Genomic DNA, 26,915 nt, shown 5'->3' with positions numbered 1-26,915 from the left:
AGTGAGTCTTTAGGAGACTTTGTCTTAAGTGTGATGGCCTTGACATATGGTAATGTTTTACCACATATTAAACCCAGTGTTCTGGGATATTGCTTGTCCACTGTGTTTCTTTGTGATTTACCTATAGAGGTTCACACTGCCCATTTTAATGGTCTAAGTATGTGTAAGTGGCTCCCGACCTTCTCTTCATGACTGTCTGTGCATTTATCACAATGAGGTGTAAATGAACTGTGACTGTCAGTAGCAACATGGAATTTTTTTAGTAGCAATGTATAGCCCAGCTGATCGCTAATCAGACCCACAGCCTGTTTTACTCCTGTAGATGAGTGCAGAACTGCAGCAGTTAGCTGTAGCTATGAATTTTGATCAGAGTAAACACCGAAGGCTCATTTGTTATTCAGATAGGTGAGAGTATGGCAACAGCCAATGATGGAAGAAAGCAGGGCTGTGTGCTGCTAAGAAATGAGACAGTCAAATAATGTTACACTTCACAAATTTTCAGACACGAAATATAGCATGATAGTTTACAAAGATGGTGTATAGCAAGTGCCTGGCATTATCTGGTAGCACTTGGAATGTGTTAGTGCTGGGTAACTGAGTGTCTGTGGCTACACTATTCAAATAAATCTTTTAGGCAATGCCTCTAATAGAAATTAGAGAAAACTGAAAATGTTTTCAATAAAAGGAATTTACAAACTGCCTGTAGGTGCACTCAGGCTACAGCTGTTAGTCTATGTCAAAAGAACATCTGTGTTAAAATTGGCTGCTTCATAAATGGAAATAGTATCGGATGTCCAGTTAGATGTTGTTAATTTTGCTTGTCTGTAATATTTCCTTTGACTTCTCTTCACACTCTTGGTGACATCATCTTGGGATTGTACAGATTCTGATGTACTATGTAGCACATTGACATGGTCCATCAAAAGGAAGTGATCTCTTCTCTCCACCCTTCTGTCATGTTTATTTTATTAGTTTGCTCACCTGCTTATGGTAAAGATATGCTAAAAGAAGGCACATGGGGACAGGTGGGCCTGCATTTCAAACACAAGTGACAGTCAAGATCTGGGTTATGTTGCTAATTGGTAAGCTCCTAAATATTGCAGGAAAAATTCTAGGACCTTCATTTTCTCATCTTCAAGCAGCTCTCAGTTTTACAGCAAAGGACTTTTTGTGATACTTAGCTTTAAGGAATATGAAGATAATTGGAAAAGATACTGTTCTGTTCACTATTTGCACTGTACAGTGTTTCTAAGGCCCCAGTGAGCTAATACATGACTACATTTTAACAAAAAGTTGTCCCTGCCTCTAAAGCATTACATAGCTGCCTGGTGGGAAAAGGACCTGGGGGTGTTGGTCAATAGCCAGCTGAATATGAGCCAGCAGTGTGCCCAGATGGCCAAGAAGGTCAACAGCATCCTGGCTTGTATCAGAAATAGTGTGGCCAGCAGGGCAAGGGAAGTGATCATCCCCCTGTACTCGTCACTGGGGAGGCCGCACCTCGAATACTGTGTTCAGTTTTGGGCCACACACTACAAGAAAGACATTGAGGTGCTGGAGAGAGTCCAAAGAAGGGCAACGAAGCTGGTGAAGGGTCTAGAGCACAAGTCTTATGAGGAGCGGCTGAGGGAACTGTGTTTGTTTAGTCTGGAGAAAAGGAGGCTGAGGGGAGACCTTCTCACTCTCTACAAGTACCTGAAAGGAGGTTGTAGCGAGGAGGGTGCTAGTCTCTTCTCCCAGGTAACAAGTGATAGGATGAGAGGAAATGGCCTCAAGTTGTGCCAGGGGAGGTTTAGATTGGATATTAGGAAAAATTTCTTCACTGAAAAGGTTGTCAAACAGTGGAACAGGCTGCCCAGGGAAGTGGTGGAGTCACCATCCCTGGAAGTATTTAAAAGCCATGTAGATGTGGTGCTTAGGGACATGGTTTAGTGGTGGACTTGGGAGTGTTAAGTTAATGGTTGGACTTGATGATCTTAAAGGTCCTTTCCAACCAAAATGATTCTATGATTCTATAGTCTGTTTAAAAGAACATAGTGACATTGCAAAGTCAGGGGCTCAGAAGTTAAAGTGCAGCTGCCCAGGCAGCTTACAGCCAGCTCCTTGGTCTGTGAGAATTACGTCATGCCATTCCCTATTCTTACTACTCCCCAAAAGCAACTGCCTCATCTAGTACTCAAGATCTTGATGACTGCTGTATGAAGAACCAATGCCATTGACTGTAGATCATCTGCCTTGTTTGTTCTCATATTTAGAAGTTTGACACCCCATATGCACAATTTTAGTGCCTCCAATTGCACAAACACCTCGGTATGTGCGTGTGTATATATATATATACACCTACTCTTAGAAGTGTTCAAAGATAAGTTCATCAGAGTTTGTACGCCGCTCAGATTCTGCTGTGATTGAACAGTGTACAACTAACCATGTACAATTTAACATTTCTGCCAGGATTTTGTTGGGGTGCCATAAATATAACTCTGGCTAACATACCATTTCACAGTGATAAAGTCTAACTGTCCACTTAGCAGGTACTGCATGGCGATAAAAGTTCCAGCACTGATATTGCACACCCAGTTCTTTTACCATTGTGAAATATATTTATGTATGCAAGTTTTATCTGCTTGGTATTTATTTTTGGGTTTATATTTAAATGTATTAATAGGTCGTTTAGTGCCAAGATACCAGATGCAGAGAGTTTACAAAGTTATGTTCAGTAACTTACTGAAGATCTGTCAGTGAAAAGGAGAATTTTTGTTTTAAAGAAGATGTACAGATGTTTCTCAGAGACGGGTAATGTTTGGCAGAGATTTTATGATTAGCACTGGTACGGTGTTTCTGTAGCATGGTTTTATGAATCAGGCATTAAGTGTTTTATGTAGTGACCAACTTTATATTGAAAGAGATTCACACAAGATTGAAATGAATTCTGTTCACACTGTCACTGAGTGAAGTACTGAGCAAATCAGAAAAATGAGGTATTTGATTTTTATTGGAAGTAAACTTTTTCATATTGTATGGAGGAATCGCAAAAATATGGCAGAGCTAATATGCCCAAACCTGTTTTATAAACTGGCTTACTATTTTATTAAAATAGTACAGACACACCCCCAACTTTACAAAATATTTTATAAAATAATAAGCAACAGGCATTGTTCTGGTAAACATAGTCTCATGTTTTATACAGCATATGTTCAAGAAGTAATTCATTCTCAATCACTGGGCCTCTGTCAATTTTTCCAGTGCCACAGTAGATATAGCTCTCAAATTATGATTAAATTGTATTTTATGCAGCATTTCTTTTCAGATTTTCCTTTTTTGCTTTTGGTTGATTTGGGTTTTTTTGAGAACACAGTGCCCTTGCCAGTGAGATGGTATATGCAATAACTGTGTTATTTTAAATCTCTCTAACTTAACGAGGCATCAGAAGCTGAGATGACATTTTCTCCAGTGGCTGATTACATTTTCTGCTGGTGGATTAGTGTCAGGAGAGAGGGAAGAAACTCTTGGTGGGACAGATAGAATCTACCGATCAGTTCTGCTCTAATTAATGTAGAATTTACAGCAGAAAATCCAGACTATCAGTGATGTGTTCAGTAACTTATGCCAAAGCCTCTTTATCAATAATGCTTATCATTGGAAGGGGCATAGTTAATTTCTTCAGTAGTCTCTAAATTATTACAGAACTTATAAATCTGCTATAAAATCAATACAACTAATTGTAAATTAATAGATTTCTAAGTGTGAAGGAGCATGTAATAATGTAGATGAGTCCTTGAAAGAGCATGCCAGTTCTGGTGTCAGAGGTGGGAGCTTCCCACTGTTTTATGTGACATCTTCAAGTGTAAACACATTTCTTTTCCTTCCCCCAACTGATTTAGCCTGCTACCATAGCAAGTAACGTTCCCATTAGCCTCCTACCGTTAAATCGTGGAGTAACTATAATCACAAAAACATCCACCATGCAAGCAAACTAATAGAGAAGCAACTGTGGTCATAGCTTATCTCCATCTTACAGGCATTTCTTGTGAGTTCACCACAGTTGCTGCAGAAACAAAACCCTTTAAACTGAATCTAATAAAGGAGAATAAAAACGGATGGTTGCAATACAGACTAAGGCTTTCTCGATATTCTTGAGTACGCTTGCTAGAAAGAAAAAATGTTGTTTGTGTTGTTTTCCTTATGTGCAGTACTTAGCAGCAAGGTAGTGTCCTATGTGTTGATGCCTAGACTGCTTAAGATTGAAGTGGCAGAAGAGGAGTAGTCTGACTTCAGCTTTTATTTAAAATAAAATAAATGTCGATGCTGATAGGTTTAGCTGTGTTACAGGCAATAGAACAGAAATAATTTTAAGGCAAGAAAAACTTTCCTGTTTATTGCTTGCACTCTTTTGGTTCTGGACTAAAACAAATTGTGTTTGCATATGTTCAATAGCCATAACTTTCTGTGATTTAGCTTTCTTTTTAACTAGAATTAAATAAAAGAGAGCTTTCATTGCGTAGCATACTCAGCTTTTGTTTTTCTAAAATCGGAGTTGTGGACTAAAATCTAAAAGCATGTGGACTTGAAGATGAAGTGACTCTAAAGCAAGGTTAACTTTTACACACAAGTTTTTCTGATCTGGGATTTCAGGGTGCCCTTATCTTCCTCTGAGACTGAAGTCTGGAAACTTGGCAGAAAGCCACTCATGCCAAAGGCTTATCTTGCAACACAGTTTCTCTCTTCTTAATATAGCTGTACCTGTTAGTATTGATGAGTTTGATAGTAGCACCTTCAGTACCCATGCAGTGTGGGTTTGGTTTGTGGGGTTTTTTTAAGTAATAGAATCATGAATAGGATGGTGATACGAGGTCTCATAAAGAGTAGTCTATATGTTAAATATATGCAGTAATAGGACATTTTATTCACGAATAATATACACAGTGTGTCATGGTTTGGAGGGAGGACAGAGTTAGTAAGCTTCATCATGAACTACTGGAACGAAAATGTGTAGAAAGTAGATGCTTTTGCTTTTTTGCTTTTGTTAATTTTCTTTTTTTAATTAGAAGTGAAATATGGGATTTTTCTAACAGCATGTTAGGTGACCTAACAGTGGGGTGATGTGGAGGGGGAAAGCACAGCTCGCGGTGCGGCACTGCCCAGAGAAGCAGCAGCAGAAGAATAATTCCTAACTGTATCAGATGCCACCCAATCATTCTGACAGCCGCTCAGAGCATGCCCGATCCCATCTTATCTCTCTCCCTTTTCCCTTTCCCTTTCCCTTGGGGGGGGGGGGGGGAATAACAGAGAGCATCTGCCACAGGTTTAATAGCCGGCCCAGCTTTAAACCGTGACAGTAACTCTTTCCAGGATTGCTGCTTGCAGTTTAGGAACCCTTAATGCTTATATACGTTTGTTAAAAGTCAACTGTTCTCTGTTTCTAACTATCCTGTAGCAGTAAGATAGTGGTAGAAATAAGAGGTACATTAGAAACAGTATCTGACCTGTGCTCAGTGTCCCAAATCCTGGTTTGTCAAATGTGCTGTGAATATGAACTTCTTGTCCAAATATGAACATTTGTTTAGGGCCCATTTTGTGTCCTTCCCTGCAAAGTGTCTGTTTGGGTGAAAGGACACAGAAAAGCAATGTCTTGGCTACAAGTAACATGCAAACATTAAGTGAAAGGCTAAAGGGAAATGGGTTTCTCAAAAGGTCTTAGTTTAGTTAGAGATTATATGAGTTTTAGAAAAAACAAGAGTTAACTAAGAGCTTTACATAGACTGACAGAGGATTTTTTTGGTATCGTGTCATCCCCATTGTGTTATATCCCCCCCATCCTCCGCTCTTTCCCTTGGGATAAAGGAGAGGGGGTACAGGAGAAATTTGCTGAATGCTGGGTATAAGTAGAAAACATCTGCAGTGTGCCAGCATTGATGTGTATTCTCATGCCCAGGCAAGAGGTCCTGGTGGAGGAGCAGTCCGCTATGGAGCTGCTGAGCGAGTACCCCAGTCTGCCAAGGGTCCATCAAGGGGGAGCTCAGTCTCTCTGGACCAGGGGGTGGCACATCATCCACTTTTCTGTGTAGCTTCATGATGAAAGGGGCTCTGCAACTATGCTGTGTGACACAGCCTTGTGCTAACTAGATGGCATCTCTGTCTCCAAAGTAATAGGAACATTCCTACTGTGTTAAAAAAAAAAAAAAAAAAAAAAAAAAGCGCTTTAAATATATGTTAGAAGGGCACAACTGCATACAAACTATTTAAATTCTTCTGAGAATTAGAGGTTTATTATATAGTCATCTATACTCTATAGAAATCCTTTCTTTCTCCTTAACAGGCTTTCAATAAATGCACAACACCGTGTTTTAAATTATTCAAATGCCTTCTATGATGGCAGATTTAGAAAAGGAGCAGTGCAGTTCAAAGGTGGTATCAATTGTAAGTGACGGGCTTTATTCTTTTCCTTTTTCGCTCTGCCTAACTGTTCTTTTAAGTGTCCTTACGCATTAAGCATTTCTTGCGGTTGAACAGTGGTGTATTCTCAAACCACCCCTTCTTTGATAATACATGCTAGTAATTAGAAAAGTTTTGAATGTCTGTATACACATTTACAGTGGAGACAATATATTCTATTTTTTAAAATCCCATGTTCCAGTAACTTTCAGACACTACCTCATTTCAGATTTCACTAAATTCATATTTATTATCACAATTTTTGCTTACAAAGCTAATGAATTGTGGAGGACTTCTGATCTAACAGCACTCCATTTCTTAAGAACTATTTTTTGCGTACTGGATTAAATACTATGCCAGTTGTATAGTTGTTGATTTTATAATAATGTATGCATTCAGTTTTCACTTGCTCTCGAGTAAGGCCACTGAAATCAATCACCCGTTCAGAAGGGGTGGAGCTGCCTTCAGGTGTGCCTTGGCCGAGTGACCCTTTGGCTGTTGCTCCAGGCAGAAGGATTAGTCCCGAGGCAGCCCCGGGAGGGAGTGGGCAGGTGAGCTGGGGGGCTGGCCCCTGGTCACGGAATTGCCCAGAGAAGCTCTTCTGTCCTTCCCTGCCTGACGACGTTTTTCTCCCCACCTCAATTCTCCCTGTCACCCTGAATTATATATCCCTTTCCCAGTATTCTGAAGTTCTGCACCATTTTGGATAAAAGGCATATTGATAATTATGTGTATTGATTAAATGTATGTGCTGGTTGTAGCACACATGCAGACTACTATAGTTTCTTATCCCCTGCAAAACATCTCTTACCTTTTTTTGTGTGTGAGGAGGGGGAAGAAAGGAGAGTTAAACTGAATGAAGTAAAACTTCTTTCCCTCCCCTAAATGTCAGATCTGTAACACAGATTTCCTGATACATTATTTTCATCTTCTTTCTTTTTTTTTTTTTTTTTATTTTAGGTAAGTGGAAGCTTTCTCTTTATGACTTGGGGACACATTTAATTGCTGGGGTAAGTGTTCTCCATCACATGAATATAGGGATCAGCTGTGTGTAAATTAACACCATAAGTTGGCTTCACAAGTGGCAGCTGATGGTTTCTAGAAGGCTGCATATATATATATACACGCACAAGCTGCTTCTCCTACACAAGTTATTGGGGTTTTCTGAAGACAGAAGAGGGTCTGTCTTCTGTAGATCTGCTCAGTTGCATAGCTTGCAGCTATCCTCATTCATTTTTATTTGTGTAACTGTGGTTTAGCATTAGCTTGTTATGTTGTGCAATTTGGTCTTACAATACAGAAGCTTGTTAGCTGAAGTGGTTTACCTGTGTTTCTGTTTTGGCTACTTGTCCTCCAAATTTCATGTGTTTGGTTATAGTGACAAATGTTGTTTTTCTCCCTTCCTTTAGCATTGTTTCACACTACTTTGTAGTTGCATAGTTCTGATTGTTAGTGGCTCAGACTTACTGCTGTATGCATTTTTTTAATTGCAAATTACTTTATAAATTGCATGTATGTGTAAAGGGGAGGGGGGAAAATTTAACACCTAACCATGGGTTCTTCCAGAGTAAAAATAAATGCTTGAATTTGCTTTTCTACATTAACTGTTCCTGGTATACCATAGCTGGGTGAAAGGGAAGGATGGACTATTTTTTAGGAACTTGGTGTTTAGATGGTAAGGGGGAATTTTTTGGGGCATGCAAATTCCACAGGTTTTTTTTGCCTAAGCAGGTGTATGATGAATGAGGCAGTGGACTGCAGAAGGGAGAAACCTTCTTTTGTGTTTCTGGCATTGTCCTGGGAATGGAAATAGGTATGTAATCCTCCTGTTGAAAGGACTGTGATCTCACATTCTAGCATTGTCTATTCAGTCATGGCTTTGAAATGAAATTTTGTGACTCTGCTTGATTTTTGGTTTCTTTTGGGCGGGTTTGGGGGTTTTGTGACCATAAATCTTTATCCTGTGTGGTTTTTGTTTATATGTTGGATTAAAGAATGCATTACTTATGTGGCAGTATTTAAGCATATCCAGCATGCTTAGCCTTTGCCAACATATTATTTATATTGATGGTAATTTTAGATGCAGATAAAGGAGGTTATGCTAATGTAGAATAGCTCTTCACTTCATTAAAATGGCTTTTTTTCAGTAGGTTTTTTTTAAGACATATGCAGTTTGTACACTATAAGAGAAAAGTACAGTTCATCTTTTTAACCAAATGAGGTTGATTTATTTGTATTGTGATTATCCTTTGTTGCTTTATCAAAAAGATAACAATAGTCATACTTATCTTCATTTTTAAATAATCAGTTATTAAATATGAACATGGTGGAGCTGTAATATGTTCTGCTTCAGAATGATCATACAAAGGCTTGGCACAGTCCATCTATGCTGGTGTGTCTGTTTTCTGTGGAAAAAGATCATTGTATAGTTAAGCCTGTACTTGTAAAATTCAGGTTTTATTCAAGGCATTTGTGAATTAGCTGGAGGATACCCAGTTGCGCTTTTATTTTTCTTTTAGGTTTTTCTTTGCTTGCTTAAGGGAAACATTTACTCAATAGTATACCTAGATCAAAATCAGGTGTATATATATTTTAAAGGCTATAGATTATTGCACCTTTAGAGCTAATATTGGGGTGAAGGAGAAGCTAGTACAGCAGGCAAAATCACAACACATGTAATTATGTACATATATTTATATATGAACTTTTTACTTAAAGATGTTTAATGATTCAAAAGCCTTCCAGTGCTTAAAGTGATTTAAAACAAAACCCAAAACAAACTTTTTGATAACACGTAAGTCTTAAACACATTGTATTCAAATGATTTTTTATAGGATTCAGTGACCTGATAATCTTTACTTCTTGTTCCAAAAATTTTGAATTTATAATGGGTAAGTACTTATTTTCTTCAAATATCCTTTCCCCTCACCTACTTTTTTCACTGAATGCTTGCTAAAACTTTTTTTTGAGGTCTTACCAAAGAAAGATTAAATTTGTTGTCCAAAGAGACAGGTAGAAAAAAATCAAAATAACTAAAAAAAAAAAAAAAAAAAAAAATCTAATCACCCCTTATCAACACAATAATATTTTATTGCCCAGTGATGTAGAGTAGAAAACTGACAACTCTGAGAAGTAGAAGATGCCCAAATGGAAGAACATTTCATGCCAAAGTTGAATAAACATACTCATGGAAATTGTCATCCCAGTTGCTTTAGTTGAGCATTGGCTGTGTGGTTAGAAAGACCAGAAACTGTCCTGCCAGTGATACCCATCATAATGGGGCAAGGAACCTGTGTGCTTGTGTGACATTATATACAAACTATCTGCTGATGAGTTGCCAGTGGTCTATGCATGAAGAAAACTGTGTGCTTGAGAACATAGTTGTATCAGTGTCAAGCCTAGTTATACGTTATTTTTCAGCTTTTAAATTTTATCTCCTTGTTGGGTAGAAACACTTAAAAATGAATTCCTGACAGACAAATAATTTTTTATTGACATGTACTAAAGACAGCAGCTTTTACCTCAGATACCACATTGAGGTCCATGCCCCATGCTGTTTCCAACCCTGTTATAGTTTTCTTTCCTATTAAAGAAACAGGGCTAGAAAGATCAGAAAATAGAGAAAATGGGAAGGTGAAGACGGTCAGTTTTTGTGCTTGCGTAGGCTTTTTCATACTTGTGCTTTGAACCCTTTTAAGAATGACAGAGGCACGCAAATCTATATGTTGTTTGAAGAGCTACCTCAAAGGAGGTTGGTCAGAGCAAATCACACCAGTGTCAGGGCAAATCTGTGCTGTGGCTTTTCATGACCGTATACAGTCCAACAGTCCAACAGCTTGACAGCTGCACCCCTTTTCAAGTGTTAATGGTATACTGATATGCCTGTCTTTTGTTTTGCATTTGATTTTGGTTCTCGACTCCTGAAGCTGATCACTGTAAAAGCTGCAGTTGACAATTTGTCATAGTTTTCTTTTTTTTTTTTTTTTTAATACTGCTTACCACCAAAGTTTCTTGTTTGTACTCAGCATCGTTATATATGAAGCTTTTTATTTTTTAAGCAGTGATAGATATTCTTGGTTTGTGTGGTACTTCAGCAATCTTCAAGGTGTTGAGAACTGAATTTGGGATTAATGCAGATATCCAAAATTTTCCAATTCATTTTGCAGCTCAGGTTGCTTTCAAATTTCTTTGAAGAAGCCTTAATAAAACAAAATAGTGTTGTGCACACTCAAAAAAGTAAGTCTTGAATCCTTTATACACAGCAAACATTCTAATTAGTCTGGCTTTGCAGGCTTTCTTGATCATTATTATTTTAGGTTGTAAATGTTTCTAGTGTCACTTTTTCGTATTCAATCACTTGTTACATTCTTATTGATCAAGTTTAGTTTTATTTTTGGAAATCAAATAACTTTTTTTTAAAACCTTTAACTTACAGCTTCTGCTACCATGTTGCTTGTTCTCTCGCATTAATAGCAAAGTCAAAGGCTACAGTAAAGACATTAAAACATCAAAATAAACAGCGGTGCCTCTTGCTGATGCTCAAAGGAGAGACCAAATGTAAAATTACACTATCAAAAACTTGTAAACACTAAAAAATCTTGTTTCAAAATAGCTATTTAAAATAACAGTTAAAGTACTAAGTGTTGGTTTTGGTATTCATAACAATTACTTTAGACCTGTGAAGTTTGTGACATATGCATGGGAGGGGAAAGCATTTCCGAACAGCTCAGCAGGTTACTGCAGCTGAACATGATTTTGAGGCATGCCTGGTGTGTGTGTATTCCTAGGTGGATGAAGGCTAGCATAAAGTTTCTCCATCTGGCTAATGGGATAACTTTCCTTTCAGAAAGAATCCTGGATTGATGACCTTTTAGGGGTGGGAAGTGTTGGGTTTTTTCGGTGGTGGTGTGTTTTGTTGTTCATTCTTTTTTCCACTTGTTACATTTCTCAAGGTATTTTTTACATTTTTTTAAATTGATTTTTTAAAAAATATTTGATTCCAAAAAGTGTTTTTTTTAAGCTTTTATCTTAAAGGATAAATCATTACATTTCAAGACGTTTCACAAACAAGAATGAAGCAAATAAGATTTCAGTCTTCTGAAGGTACAAGGTGCAAAAAAAAAAAAAAACCCAAACAAAACCCACCCCGTCTTGTCTTTGGAACAGATGTGAGGTTTGCAATGACAGATTGCTTCTAATAAATTTATTTCCACTGCATTAATCGGTTAAGTAGCATCTAACTTCGCTTTTCATGATATACCATTGAGATTTTCCTAAGCAGCCTTATTTCTACAGCAGGCTGGTGAAGGTTATGTGTCTTCACATAACCTTCAAAGAAACTTCAACCTCCACTGAGAAAGACCCAGTGTCTTTAATTGAACTAAATGATTAAAATAATAATCTAAAGGTTTTGAAACTGTATACATGTGAATATATGTATGTGTAAACATATATGTAACAAAGAACGTTTATAATACCACTCTAGCTAGATTATACTTTCCATCTTGTTGTTTTGACGATCAGAACTACCTTACTTTTCTGATTTTTGTACACAAACCTTTTGTACTACATTGTGATCTCTTGTAGCCCATGACCTCACCTTTACCTTACCATGTTTTTGGTGGGATTAGCCTGAATCGCATTCCATAAAGCAAAAAGCACATTAATTCCATTAATTCAGAAGTCCAGTCCAGAGGGATTGTGGTCAGAAGCTTATCATTGTACTTTTTAGTCTATTAAATTTAATTTGAGAGGCTTAATAATAAGCTTGTAGCTGCAGCTTTTTTTTTTGTCTTTGGTTTCTTGATTTTCAAAGTGAGGGGTGAATTTGTATGGAAATAATCAGTATAGTCCCAGAAGATTCACATGATCCTCCATAGCAGGATTTGTTTCTTTATGCTAGAGTGAGTAGAACCACTGTGGGCAGCAATAACAGTGAGCTTCTGTGGGATAGGATTTCAGATTACTTGTTTTACTTGGCTCATTCAATGTCCCTTGTACAAACCCAACATGCAGTAGGTTAAAGGTGATGCATTGTCTTGTTAAATTGGAGCTCCCAGATTTGACTGAGATCCTGTTGAGGGCACTTAGATCAATGTTTATCTGCCCTTATTTATGCCAGTCAAAGCAGGACATTGAAACTAAGCATCTGCTAGTTTATGTGTTATTGGGGTGGTCCGGTAGCCTTGAATGTTTTATGAAGCCTTGAAAATATCTTGATATTTTTGTGCTTTTCCCACCAGCTAGTGAGGACAAACTGAAAGTTAAATTATGTGGTGTTGTATATCAAAATTGGATGTTAAAAAAGAATCATAGTATTGTTTATTGAACAGAATAACTCCAGAGTATTTAATTGCTGTGAACGTGCAAAAATTAACAATCATGTCGTGAATTGCCATATAAGTATTGATCTATGAAATTTTTTTGAAACAAACTGGAACTGATGAACTGCAACTGAAATCCATATTTTTTAAAACGTGATTTATGAAATATTTAAGTGAAACATTTTTTATTTTGCAATTATTATTTGAATGAGTGGTTTCCTAATTATACAAATATCTGTTTTCCTCAGGGTTTGCCTGACAGGAAAAAGTAAAATGCTATTTTTTAGCTTGTTAGTAATGGCTGGGGACTCTTTATATAAATATATATATATATTTTGCCAGGTGTGAGGATTTCTCTCTCATTTTTCTATATTCAGGACTTAATTTTCCTTCACAGAAAAGAGATGGGAAGAGAAACTTGTAAATATCTATAACACCACCAGAATGGAGTGACAGCAGAGGTGTTGACAACAAATTGTTTTAACCTTTATTTACAAATGTAATCAAGAACTGAAAAGATAAGACCCTTCCTCATGGTTTTATTTTAAGGTTATGCATGCTAATATCTGCTCTTTCATTACTGCACACTTTCAGAACTCATTTACATTGTTATTTCCCGAAGTCCCTGCAACTGTTAAATTATGCAAATCAAGTTACCATAATATGCAGTGCCAAAATGTTTTAATAGCAGTCATTAATTTATTTCTCTAATCGAATCCACTAGGAAATCATTTTAAATGTATCATTTTGTTTTAAATAGGTCCCAGTTGAGCAGAACAAAAACATGTTGGGCCTTACAATCATGGGTTTTTTTTCAACACGTACATGACAATTCAGCAGTGATGCCACTCTCTTTCCCTCCCATTTACCCAGTAATTTTGCATAATGGGAGAATCAAACAACATATTTAAAAGTGACATAACCATGTGTTTTATAATGCAATGAATAACTACTATTGTTAATGCTTCTGCTCAGAGCAAAGCATTTTAAGAAAGAGAAGAGTTGAAGCAGAGCTGAGAGAACTAGGGTAGCACCTCTGAGAGATGGTGAAGGCAAGGCTAATGAGAATAAAAAAAAAAAAAGAGGAGAAATTCTTGCATAGCTCCAGGTCTCTGATTCACATGATTTTTAGAATAGAATACAAGGACATTTTGAATGCTCCAATGAGGTATGTTCAAGCGGTTTCTGGATCTCCCCAGGAAAGTGATTTTTTTTCTAAGTCTTAGCAAAGGAGAGGCAGGGGAATCTCCTGTTGTTTCATCCTTCTGCCATGTGTATTTCAAATGTGCTATTTAGAGGAAGAAATTTTGAGGCACATGATGTGGTTTACTGCAAGCACAAGGAGCATGATTATGGAGTTAGAGCTTCCCTGTGCTTTGAGGGCTAAACATAATTTAAACGTTCTGTGATTTGAAAATACTAGTTGAGTAACATACACAGAATTTCTTTTTGTCAGAGGAAGCTATTTCATTTGAAATTCTGAATTTTAGGTGTACAACATAAAGCTTTATATGCACGTATTTATAAGCAAAAGCTGTATACCAGATAGATTTTGTTTCCACTAAACTCTAAACCTTCACACCCCCCGCCCCCATCCCAATACTCTTGTGCAGCTGTGGCAGGAAATTAAATTCAGTGCAGGACTGGAGATTGCAATCGTTTGTCCTGTATCTGACACATTTTTACCTTGTTCTATTGCAGGGAAGTTCTGGCAACTTGTTTGAAAACAAGTGAAATATTTTTGCAGGGACAAATAAGGTTAACTTTGCACCACTTAAAAGCCACGGGGAGCAGAATATCCTGTTGTCTTTGAGAACATGCAAATGAGATTGTTGTCTAATTGAAAAATAGGACATTTCTGGGTTAATTGTTGGAAATGACCAATTATCCAAATACCTCCAATAAAAGAAAAACCACTACCCCTCTGCTATCTTTCTTCAAAGAAATTATCATCATCTTTAATCTGTAGCACATTTACCAGAAGACTATGTGATTCTTGCTACATGATTCTTATTATTCAGCTTTGTGAATAACTGGTAAGATTGTTACCCAGCTGCCTTATTTGCCTTTTGAGTTTAGATGGAGCAACACTTCTGATGACAGTGCATTTCCTCAAACCTATCAGTGTCTGTCTTAGTGACAAGTTACAGGTCCTTAAGCACGTGAAATGATGTGAAGAAGAAGGTAGGTGGGTATCACCTTGTATTTTCCTATCTTCCCTCTATGCAATATAATCCAGCCCTAAACAGGTTAATTCCTTCCATGTCCATTCTTCTCAGCTTCACTTCTAGAAGTGTTGCTGTAGGAAGCATAGGAATAAAAGGAGTGGAGAAACCTGACCATTGTTCATATGGAGTGAAGGGCAAAACAAGGCTGCCCAGGTCTCGTTATGCTGCTGCTTTCCTCCTGCCCAGTCCCTCTTCTGTGAGTAGGCTTCAAGAAGATCTGGCAATGAGGAAGAACATTCCTGGCTTTAATCTTTAAAGCAATCTATAAGTGTTTACAGGGTTTTTTTAATGTACTTATTTTAATATATGTTTTTCATGCAACCCCAACATGAAATAAATAATGTGACGATGGGGTGTATGTGTCTTTTTGCCCAGTTAATGTTGCTTACCTCAGGTCACTTTGACTCTTTATATGTAAAGTATCAGGACTTAAAAGACATTAGAAGATAAGTAGGTCTTTTGGAGAATTCTGATTGTATTTCTTCGATTTGAAAACTAGGAAATTCTTAATACTGAATAAACACTTATTTTCATGCTCAGGACAGGTTTTTTTTTTTAATTATTTTCTGAATCAATAGCAAATTTAAAACAAGAATAGCACATAGAAAAAAAGATTATTAACATTAGCCAAAATAATGTAAACTGCCTTTGACTAATCTCCCCATATATGGATGTTATATTGTGACAGGATTAAGCATTCCATTTATTTTTAACTAAAATAAAACAATAAGCAAAAACAGTAAGCAAAATCTGTGACTATCTCCTTTTTCCCTTCCTCTTGACTTTATTCTTGGCAGATTTCCCATATGTGATTATATATTTCTGCATTCCCAAGATACAAAGCTCTCTGCTGAACCTCAATGACAAGGAAAAGTCTCAGCAGGTTTATTCTTTAGCAATCTGACCTTTCCTCTGTCAACTTGTTTACTTACAAACAGTTCTACATCTTTGATTCGATCTGCAGTTTACTGAAAAGCAAGAAGCAAAACTTCTGAGTCTGCCTCTCTGCTTCTGTGGTCTGTAATTTCTGTTGCAGAATAATAGTTTGGAAGATTAAAGAGAGTATTTTTTTTCTTAGGAGCTCAGGGTCTCAGGCTTGGAATTTTCTATGTACTTTTTGCTATCTTGAAATTCTATTTGCCTCACTGCAGTGTTGGATAATAATCAGATCAAATGGAGGCAACCAGCTGCTAACACTTCAACTCCTGTCACTTCGGTGTAGAGATAAAATGCAGCAGGTAAAAAGTGAACTCATCAGTCCTAGGCTTTTTCCTGGCTGAATTTCTTGAGGGTGATCTAGCAATACTTTTATGAACTCACCGGTGTGAGAGGAGCCACTTATGAGGGAAACATGGCTGTGGGCTTGAGGAAAGAGGGAAGCCTCTGTCAAACCTCACCTGTCAGCCTGAGCCTCACTTTCAGGAACAGCAGTTTTCATCTAGGTCCCCCTTCCCCATCACCATGTTTTTATCTGTCCTCAGTGACTAGACTTGTTTTAGCTAAACTGAATCTACCTACCTCTAGCACTTCATGTGAGCATACATGATTTTCTATTGGTTTTGCTGGTCATGGAAAACGTGTAGGTATTGGGGTTTTTTTAATCATAACAACATGGTAGTGACTGAACTGGTAGATACAAGTGTGGTTTTAAATCTAACAAAACTTCCTTAGCTGAAGACTGTCCAAAGCTCAGAAAGCGCATCTCCTTTTATTAGGATGTTTATTCTTGTGATGTGTCACAGCGTGTCCTATAAAACAATCTTGACTTTTCTTTCCTTTCTTCTCCTTTCAGGATTTGGTTGTACTGATGAGCATTTTTTTAAGGTACTAGGACACTGCCTTAGAAGGTGTTTAGACAGAGAAATGTTTGCATAAACTAACTACCACTTTGGTCATCTTTTGTAGCTGTCTGTAGGCTTCCCCTCTCCCAGATTTCTCTCTAGAGGAGCCTCTCTCTGCTCATGGCTTGGGGAGGATGCTTGGGGACCTTCCCATTGCCTGGCAAGTGCTGGGCTTGCTGAGGGTGCCTGGGGTGTCAAGGTGGGCTTCTCCACCAGCACTCAGTGAAGGCAGCTGGTAGTGAGGATTTTTTTCAGGAGCTCAGAAATTACCTCCCTGATCACTTGCTGCCCCTGTTACCAATTACTGTTATCTGCAAATAATGTGTTGGTTACTCATTAAAGCCCAGATTCTTGAAGTTATTTATATGACCAACTTCTGTGGGTTTCAGTATGGAAAATTTGAGTAAATTTTGTGGAGGATATAAGTGACTTCTCAAACTTCACAAACATGTACAACCAGTTTGCACTCAGCTTCACTTCCTTAATAGCCATCTGCTATGCTGCTGCACACTCTTACACGTAGAAAGTGGATAAGGGAGCTTAAAGTGTATTTGCAGATTGGATGGTTATAAGTTATTTTCATCAAGAAGATGGTGGCGAAGAGATTTCTTTTTCTTTCCTTTTTTTTTTTCCTGAGCATGTGGTATGAAGCACCTGAAGGCGTGCAAATGAAAATTAATACTTGCTTTTTTTACTGTGCATTTTTACTGGCAACTTTTTCTGCTTTATTGATCTTCATCATCAGAGATGTTTGTGTATCTAATTCTCCTGAGTTTATTTTTACCAAGATGTGACTGATTCGTATGGAAGAAGTAGTAAATGATTTAAATGTCCCTGCTTATCTGCAAAGATTGTTGTTCAAACTGTGCAAACGATCAAAGTTAGTGATGTTTAGTGCCCTTTAATGACAGCAGTTTTAAGTGCCAGCTTTGAAGCCATTAGTACATGTTAATAGTCTTTGCCTTTGAAGTTATCCTCCTGAAATTTTGAAGTGGTTCAGTACTTTTACATTTCATCAAGTACATAATTATATTGCTATTATTCAAAGAAATCTATGTAAATTAAATATGTTCTATGCTTCCTTCTCTTGATAGAACTGAAATTGCAAATTTATAATTTTTTTTTTAAGAGTAGGCTGAAATCTTGTGTAATTTAACAAGACAATAAGTGTGAAAAGAATGCTGACTAAAAAGGACTAAGATATCTAACTAACCTTATTCTGAGTGAGTTACTGATAGTGCTGGTACAGCCTATACTCTCTTTCAGGCAGGAATTTCATCTGTTTGGTAGATATTTGTCTTGGTCATATGACTTAGAATAAATCTTTCTTGAAACTATGCTGCTGCTTCTGATTTCAGCGAAGTAAAGATTCAGTCCTAAAAAAGCTTCTTGTGAGTGCATTTGCTGGATGAGGTTGAAGCCTGACCGTTGAAGTATTTTTTGCCTGCTACAGGAGTGTACTCAAAAGGAGATGGAAAAACTTGTATATTTGCAGGATTCAAGTGTACAAGACTGTCAGCTCTTTTTTTCTGACAAATTAAACTTGTTTGTTTTCAAGTTTTAATTATTAATAAGTAATAGATCTGTATTTTTAATAGAGTGAAACTATGTAGAGTTAGGGAAGTGATTTGAAATCAAGTATGTCTTTGAAGATTAATGAGCAATGTGTTCTTAAAGTAATCTGAAGACCATTAAGAATATGTTGTATAAGTAAAATATATGTCCTGTCTAATATAGAGAATCGGATTTGAGAAGGGATCAAAGTCCTAATTCTAGCCTTAGCAGCCTGCGTAAGATTTCTGATACGGAAGATAGCAGAGCCCTTTCCACAATGAATGTGAACAAATGAATGATATTGGTGAAAAGTAATACAAGAAACTGAAGAGGCTAGAAAGCATGTAATGCTTTGAATATTACTTCATTTTGCTTCATAGGAGGTCTGGAAACTGCTCAGCAGGTGTATAAACTTTACTCCTGAGGGAAATGCTCTGACCAACAGAAATGCAACAACAGCTAGAATGAGTATGTATCTGTTCACATTTTGAGTTGCGTAGGAGTTGTGTAAAAGCTGTGTATCCATTCAGCTTGTCTTCTACCTAGTTAGTCAAGGAAGGAAGATGCCTCTTTGAGATTCTTCCTATTCTATTTTTAAGTATCATAAAAACCTCAAACTCTTATTGTTACTTTCTAGTAAACTTTTTTCAAAAGAAGGCTAAACATAGAAACAGCACAACATTTTGGCTATAAGGTATATATTATGTAATACAATCAAAACTGTAGTTTCTTTTCTGAGTCAAAGGTGTTGGCCTTTATTCAGCTACATCATTGCTGATAATAGACGCCACCAGAAAACCGATAACAAAACTCAACTCCATTAAATGTATTTGCTCAGCAGATGTATATCACTGAAAATCAAGTGATACTCGTACTTCATTCAGAAATCTAGCAAAATGTTCTTTGGTATGCTTTAGTCCTGCAAATTCAAGTGATAGCTGACTTAATCTTCTGTCAGACATTTATTTACATTTCTCACAGGAAATGCATTGCACATTAGAAAGCCACTGGGATGTATTGCAAAAAATAAAGAATAGTTTTTTAGAAAAAGATTCATCTATCATCAACATGGATGACGTTTTGTTTAAGTGTGATGAATGCATATTTGTATAAGAAACGGGACATCCTAATGCTATTGCGCATACATCTTTGCAGTTACTGTTGTGCTGTCTTCTAAGAAGCAAGTTTGTTGCAGATAAATATCTTATTTTTGCCAAAGTGTGCTTTAGATTGCCATGGGTACTTGATGCTCTAGTAATCCCCAAGACAACCTGAGACTCTGCTACACAGTGCAGATTTGTCCCTGTAAACTGCAGTAGATTCTAAAATCCACATGGACGATTTCTTAGGGTGGGCTAGTGGCCACGGTAGCAGGATCCCAGTTTCCACTTACTTTGCCATGTTGGTGTGCCTCCGGCACTTTGTTGGATTCGTATGTTGATGAAGTGGCATGCCTTTGACATTACTTTGCCTCCTCTGTGGCCATGGTGGCAGCTCTGGTATTAAATGTCTGCTAATATATATGCCTGATGGAGGCATTTGTTTGACCGTGCAACATGAGCTTTCCCATCAGCTATTCATCATCTCCTGGATGAAAGGAAAGTAGTAGGTCACATAGCAGCAGGCCAGGTTGTTCTCACCCTTGCTTCCTCTGGGGTAAGGACAGTTAAGAGGAATAGAGCTTGAAACAGCAAAATTTGTGATACCAAACAGAAGTGAAGTGGAAATATCAGATTGTTTTCCACTTCAAAGTCTGGCTGAAGTTTGTTTTATTAGATATCTCAATCATCTTGCTCAAAAAGGAAAAAAAAAAGTGTAGGCAAGTAATTCTCAGACCTTTATTTTGTTTTGTAGTATCTTGGGCTGGGCTCATAAAATATGATATTTTCTTGTGTGTTTATTTATAAAAGTAGGATTGATGTGTTAAATTAAGCTTAATGTATTACTTTGTTAAAAACAATAATGCACTGAAAGACTCTAAAGTGCAAGCCTCCACTTTTGAAGCCCTCTCTCTGATTTAACCTACTTGCCTTCGTATTTAGAATAATAACATCATGTAATTTTAAATAAAGTGAAGCTATAAGGAATGATGTAAGATTCTATAACAGAATAATCTAGTTTTGGAGCCGATAATATGTCAAATTGTAATGTGATATGGAAATATAGAAAATTGTTGTAAATGTGTAAAAATAATTTGTTGTTTGAGACCAGCAACATGTTTTCAGCGCTCTCAGATGTATTCTTTGATCATGGGAAAAGAAAGGAATATTTGTGGAAGATCAAACACAATTATGTACAGGGTAGATTTTATAGTTCACAAAGTCTGAGTCTTCTTCTAAAATTCATCTGACACCTGTAGCTTCATCTGTGGGGGCTGGTGATTTTCAGTACAACAGAATTTTTTTCTATATAACATTCAGTGAAGGAACTATGCAGTCAGTTGTTATCATTTCATCAGTCAGGAATCCATTGTCTGTGATATCAGAATAGGAACACTTTAAAGGATGGTCAAATCAATACTTTTAAAAACATACATTGAAAATCTGTTAGTAATGATCAAGTTTATCAAATACATTAGAACCTGATCTTAAGGGTTATTTCACATTTCACTTCAATACCATATGGAATATTAAATTTGAACAGTGTTACGGTCAATCTCACCTGTGGCCAAATAACTGTCTAGTCTGCATACAGCAGATCAATGACACTGTACTTCTTGCACACACTGGAGAATTATTTCTGTAAGTGTATGTGCGTGTATATAAATGTTTGGTAGCTTAATACATACCAGGTGAAATTTAACAAAAACAAAAACAAAAACAAAAAAAAAACTTGTGGTTTGTGTCAGTTGCTGTACATGCTGAGTAGAATAGAAATTCCCTTGCTTAACCATCAGTGAATAACATGGTAATCTTTCAGCATTCCTTTATGTCTTCTCCTGGGGAAAAAAAATGTGTTTGAGTCAAGGATGTATGTCTGTTCCAGTTGGCATTTTAAGTAGCAGACTCCTGATTTGTGGCATTTGGCTTAAGTAAGGGGGGATTCCTTTTAGAAGGGCAGAAGAAATACTCCCCCACTTACTGCAAAAAGCACCAACAGAGCTGCCCTTTGCTGACCCTGCCACTTGTCCTGGCCTTTGCATGTGCTTCCCTCAAAGCATGGGCATGATGACAGATCCTCAGCTCCCCCAGTTCCATGGTCTGTCTTAAATCCTGTGAACACTTGCACACCTATCTGAATCCAGAGAGAGGCCTCGTGCCAAGTATTCAGTGTGAATGTATTGTGTGGGCTCTTCAGTTCGTGCTGCCCAGCCTTCCTCTGAACTGCTGAGAAAGTTGCTTTTGCAGCTGGAAAATAGGAATGTAGAATTTGCTGCTACCTGCTTGTTTATTTTTCCTCTGCTGTGTTCTTCAGCTATCAGTCAATGTAGTTTGTTGTTAAAATAACTTGCCTGTTCAGCCACATCACCACTGTATTTGTTTATACTCCTCTGAACACTGGCCTCTTCTAATTTCACTACAATTCATATTGTTATAATTACATGTGTCAACTTGTTTCCTTATCAATGGGAATAAAATGGCAGAAAGCAACTCTGCCTTTTTTTCAAATGGCTTGTGACTGACTCAAGTGCAAGACTAAAACTTCTAGCAAGCTGAACCCTCAACAGCTGCATTTCAAACCATTTTTACTTTCTTTCTGTTTTGCATTGCACAGGCCTGCTCCTTCAAAATTACTATTATCCTGTGTTTCAAATACGTGATCAGATCCCCCCAAAATCATGGCTGGCTCCACTACAGACACAGGCTGTGTATTTCCTGGAGAGCAGGAGCCATGGATGGTTCTTCTAAAGCTTTGTAAATTTTGGGAACGGCCACTGAAGGTCTGGGGAAAAGTGTGGCGGAACTGGATTCATAAGTCTGAGGAAGTAACATAGTCTAGTACCTGTTCTATAATAATTATGTTTTCTTTAAATTGCGTGCTACGGGGAACTTGATTCCTTGCTGTGTGTCCCATATCACTTTGGGCTACTGCATGTAGCTGCTTTTTTCTTTTTAAACTTGTGTGGCATGTCTTAAGATGTATATAAAATATGATATGCAGATTGTATCAATGGCATTTCCGGACACGGGATTTCTGGTTTCCTTTCCCTACTTTGATGTCAGGGTTTTGACAACTGCCCTTTACTTGTGTGCTCACCTGCTGCAGTTGAGGGCCCGGCTTACATGCCATGTTCTGTTTTTATAGCTATATTATTTTTCCTTTGACACTTTTTCTCTTTTTCTCTTTTTATTTTTTTTCTTACTGTCAAAGGATTTTGTGTTTTCATGCTGTTTTTCTTTTGTTCTGTTTTTTGTACTAATAGCGATGAGCCCACCCAGGTTCAGTACTTAGGATCTTTTGTCTGTTTCTGTAGTTTTCCAGCTTCCCTTGTTGTTCACAAGGTTTGCATAGATGTGCTACGCTTTACAGACATTACACTCTAGTCTGGCATTACATTGTATAATCATTTGTGATCAAAGTTGATTCAGATGATTTAGCAAGCAACACTGAATGCAACTTCTAAGTGTAGGAGCTATGGAAGCAGAGCCTACTCTTAGGTTTTAAAGCATAAAACTAATGGTGCTAAGATGGTAATGTGGAGACAACTATATGTTATCTGAGGCTGGCCTGATAGAAGCCTAAATGATGTTATCGCTGTACTGTAGCCTTCACATGTAACAAATACTGCTATGCATAAGCAGAGCACAGAGAGAAATAAAATCAGCTCTGTCAAAAGTGAATTCGCAGATGCATCTGAAAAGGATGGGCAGCATATTTGTACGGTTCTGTTCCTGATGGCTTTCTTGTTCTGAAACAGTGCAGTTCTAAGGATTTTAAGATCAAAAGATTGTTTTGCTTCAAATTAAAATTGAGTCAGGGGACTTAGATATTTTTTTATTTTTATTCTACTTTTTCCATAGCAATAAAATACAAATATTAGGTAAGTCTTTAAAAGCATAATAAAATGCTGCTGTGAATAATATGTTGTTCAGAGGATGCAGGTGTAATTTGTTTCCTCTTGTGTATCATCTTGAAAAAGATTGTGTTAAAATTTTAATGAAAATATTTTTGAACCTCATTCTGAAGGACCTGTATGCGGATATTAGGATATGAGAGAAGTTCTGATTCCAGTTTTAAAACAAACTTTTCTTTTTAAGATATAGGCAAGTTCCTTGTTTTCTATAAATAAAGCTAGGACATTGATGGTGTAAAAGAACCTCATCCAAGCTATGTTTTCATAGCTATCCTTGGGGAAAACTGTTTGAGATGGCTTATTCTAGCAAATGGTTAATTTCTGAATTGTCCAGGAAAAGTGAGTGAAAATACTGATGAGGAGAAGAAAAAGGAAAGGAAACTTCACCTTGAGGGAGGAAAGTTGAACTGGAACTCTGAAGCTAAGAAAACTCTGCTCCTGGCTTCTATTTGTATGGCATAGGTATTCCAGTTTCTTGGTCTGCTATCCAAAAAAAGCCTTGTTTATACTCTTCAACTCAACTGGTAAGAGCATGTGGTACATATGGCCAGGGTGTCTGAGTGGGTTTATAGACAAATAAACAACTGGGGTAAGTGGAGAAGGTGAAGTACTTTGGGATAGATGGCTTGTTGCCTTTTACTTGGAAAGGCTAAGATGGAGGAAAAGTGTTTCCCCTGGAAGAGGAAAATAATTCCTGTTGAAGACGCCAAGGAAAAGCCAGCTAATGGGGATAAGTATGATTGTGTTTCATGGTGCAGAATGATGAAGAGAAATATTCTTGCAGTCTGTGGTTGAAGAGGTTAGACTGGATTTTTACTTCTGCAGATGACTATAAGCCTTATTCATTAGCTTTCTCTAACACCATCTCTGTATTTAATTTACAGAATTTGAAATTCAGCACTGACTTTAGTGGTGCTAGCATTGATTTGCAACAATTTCAGATAAATACAGCTTAAATGGGTTTCTAACACAGCCTAACATGTTGTTCTACTGGTGTGTTAATTAAGCTCTTAATTAGGTGGTGGTAGACTATGACAATATTTTGTGATGTGGCAGCATTCACAAACTGTGCCTGAAAAAGTTATATGTTTATAAAAAGAGTGGGGGGTATTGCAGGTGGGAGGTTCATTACCACTGAAATGGTAATAATGCAGTGTTTATAATCAAACACTTTTTTTTTTTCCCTGAAAAGATATGGCTTCAGAGTTATTCTTTCACTGTGCTTAATGTTTTGATTTAGTAATCTAACTCTGAACTCTTTTTCTCTCAATATATTTTTTTGTTTATATTTATTTATTGGCCTTTTCATTCCCTTGCAGTAAGTGTGTTTGCAACTTAATGGATTTTAATTTAAGTTCTTTAAAAAGTCTTTAGAAACTAGTTACCTAAACTTCGGTACCTAAACTTAAGGTGCCAAATTCAGCACCCTCCTGGTGAACAGCACGGAAGATAGAAGTCTTCCCTAGGAGCATTTCATTTGCCTATGAAGACAGTGTCTTTTCAATTGAAGGAAATTTATTATTGAAAAATCAAAAGGCATTCAGCTTTTTGGTGATAAACTGTCACCTTGCAGTCAAACATTTCTTCCAAAGACAAAGGCATTGATAAAATATTTATACTGAAAGGTGTGGCAGGCAAAGGGATTATGAGCTTCTAATTGTGAGGTTGCCAAGACGATTGTGTTGTGGGGGTTTTTTTGGTGGTTGTTTTTTGTTTGTTTGTTTTGGGGTTTGTTGTTTTGTTTTTTTTAACTTGAGTGATCTGAAGAATAAGGATCTTATGGAATACATTAGTGAGTTAAGCCAGAGTCAGAAGCCATAGGTGCTGTTGTTTCACTTATGCTGGCAAGCATAGAAGTTGCAGTGTCAAGAGTTTTTTATAGCCGAGTGATGTAACCTGTGTCTGGGCGGTTACTGGTGAATAAAGTTAGACAGGGTGACGTGGTAACAAAGAATTATGTTTTAAATACTCTGATTGTTACCCTGGTCCTTACATGCACTTGGATCTTTTATTCCTTTTTGGTTTTGTTGTTTGTTTTTTGTTTTTTTTTTTTAAATCTTTCCAATGTAATTTTTATCTGCACAGTGTAGTGATAGGAGCATTGGTATGGAAGGACACAGCTGCCCTCTGAAGCTTTTTACAGACAGTGCAGTTCAGTAGTTGCTCTGTACACTTTTACAACTGATACAGCCTAACAGGTGGTACAAACATTGTCTGTCCCAGGAGAAGAAAAAGAATATGTACTTTTGTAAATAAGATAGTATATCTGTATAGTATTTTTGATTCTGTAATTACCTGCTTATTCTGTGAACTATAATTATTTAACACACCCTCAGTTTACAGTTTGACAACACTGCTATGTAAGCCTAGAGTTATAACAGTGGATAATTTCAGACTTCAAAGGCTCTCAGCGTAAGTGTGTCCAGAAGTCCATTCTGCACTCTGAACTCTCTGTGGTTTTCAATTGCTACACACAAAGGTCATGATTTCCAAACCTATTGTTCTGCTCTCCACTAGCTTTTCCAACCTCTGATTTATTATACTAGAGAGTGAGATAAGAACCAGTAAGTTAAAGTGTATATGTTTTGATGGGGGATGGGATGGGAGGAAAGGCTACAAATCCTTTTAGTAAAACAGAATGCTCTCTTGGTGGCTGCTTCGCTGTGATTTATTAGTTCACCTGCCTTCAAATGAGTCCTGCAGGTGCTTTGACAAATGGATTGAGAGATTGCCTAGTAAGTTCCTCTGCTTCTTGTAAGTACTTCTGTGTCCTATGTAGATGATTTGTAACTTCCTATGCCAAGATGTCTTTGTAAATCACACCAGAGATCCCTATGCCTTCCAAAGCCACAGTGTGGCTTGGAAGCCAAAAGGAATGAAAGCTGAAGAAAGATGCTGACAGAAAAAGTATTAATAGAATTTCAACACCTTAATTTTCTAAATGCATATTGAGGAAAGAGATGTCTTTTTCCCTCACTAGTTTTTCCCACTCATGGCATTATGTGCTGCTTGCACCTGGAATTACAAGACCAGTTCTCTGTTCTGCCAAGTACCAGGGTTCTGATTTGAATCTCCTACTCATCAGTCTCATTTCTGTTGTGGCTTCTCCATGCACTACTTTTGTTCCTCAAGTGATACTTCAGACTCTTGAGTTTGGCTCTTCCCAACACCAACTCTGCCTTGAAAGAGAAGTTTAGACTTGACATAGGGACTTGAATTATTCACAGCTCCTGTTGACGTGGTAATGCATTTGATCTCTCCCAATATTTAGAGAAAAGATGAAAGTTGTGGGTGTTTCTGATGCATGAAGAAAGTGGGGAGATCATGTTAAAAAAAACAAGAAACAATTACACATGTAATAATGAATTTCATTTCACGCTGAATATACTTTAAAAGCATTTAGTTCATCTTGGATGCAGCTCTGAGATAGACAAGTATGATATTTGTACAGAGGGAAGAAGGGGGGAACATAGCATAAAGTTGTGTCATTTCCAAGGCTCAGTCTCAGGAGATGGAAATTCCAGTG

General features: G+C 37.3%; 1 protein-coding gene across 1 annotated transcript in view; it reads left to right on the top strand.

Annotated features, from left to right (window-relative positions):
- The window catches only part of SAMD5 (sterile alpha motif domain containing 5), a 260,920-nt gene extending 251,599 nt beyond the window's left edge, over nucleotides 1-9,321 (top strand). The window contains exons 2-3 of the transcript XR_011048553.1: nucleotides 8,161-8,242; nucleotides 9,264-9,321. The gene's annotated coding sequence lies outside the window, so the exon portion shown is untranslated. The remainder of the gene's footprint in view (nucleotides 1-8,160; nucleotides 8,243-9,263) is intronic.
- The last annotated feature ends 17,594 nt before the right edge of the window (nucleotides 9,322-26,915 follow it).

Source organism: Nyctibius grandis, chromosome 1 (genome assembly GCF_013368605.1).
Source record: "Nyctibius grandis isolate bNycGra1 chromosome 1, bNycGra1.pri, whole genome shotgun sequence".
Taxonomy (NCBI): domain Eukaryota; kingdom Metazoa; phylum Chordata; class Aves; order Nyctibiiformes; family Nyctibiidae; genus Nyctibius; species Nyctibius grandis.
The sequence above is the reverse complement of the archived record's forward strand: the minus strand, read 5'-3'. Positions and strand labels throughout refer to the sequence as shown.